The 751-nt window shown below is 32.1% G+C and overlaps 1 protein-coding gene across 1 annotated transcript in view; it reads left to right on the forward strand.

The window, feature by feature from the left end:
• lrp1bb (low density lipoprotein receptor-related protein 1Bb) overlaps positions 1-751 on the forward strand; it is a 235,325-nt gene that overhangs the window by 90,543 nt on the left and 144,031 nt on the right. The window lies entirely within an intron of this gene.

Raw genomic sequence — 751 nt, forward strand, 5'->3', positions numbered from 1 at the left:
AGAGAGAGAGAGAGAGAGAGAGAGAGAGAGAGAGAGAGAGAGAGAGAGAGAGAGAGAACAATGAGTTGCTTTTCTGATTTGTACCATAATTCTATCAATTTATAAAAATAAAATATCTTGACATTAAGACATGACAGAAGCTTCTTGGGTATTTTTATTGCATTTCATTTAGGACAATATGGCACAAGACAGGTGGTACATTCAACATCTGATGTCATAATTTACTCTTCATTTTTATAGAAAAGGTATTTTGAAACCTTGATGATTTGTTAAATAGGAGGAACTGAGTCACATGTGGAGCTGTCTTCAAAATGAGCGTATCAATAGAGTCTCGCCTGTGATGCATGTTTAAGGCTTTCATCGCACATTATGATTATTCATTAAAAGACCATTTCAAACAACTTGGACTAGAAATTCACCCTTTATGTTGAAAGGAGAACATACATTTTGAGTACTTTATTATGTAGGCAGGTGTTCTTTGTATAACACTGCCTTGTTCACATTTGCTGGTGCCCTCATTAGAGTGAGACTCGTGATACTATTTCATCTGCATATCAAATGCCATGCAGATCTTTTGTTTTTGTTTTTTCCCATAAACTAGGTTTTCTTATTTTCTTATGCCACAACCAATGGTATGAGTGATATGAAGCTGCTGTTTTACTCATGTTTCTGTCTGCAATTTATGTATTTAATTAATATATATGTATATATATATATATATATATATATATATATATATATATATATATAT

Source organism: Nematolebias whitei, chromosome 13 (genome assembly GCF_014905685.2).
Source record: "Nematolebias whitei isolate Nwh7 chromosome 13, NemWhi1, whole genome shotgun sequence".
In the NCBI taxonomy this organism is placed as follows: domain Eukaryota; kingdom Metazoa; phylum Chordata; class Actinopteri; order Cyprinodontiformes; family Rivulidae; genus Nematolebias; species Nematolebias whitei.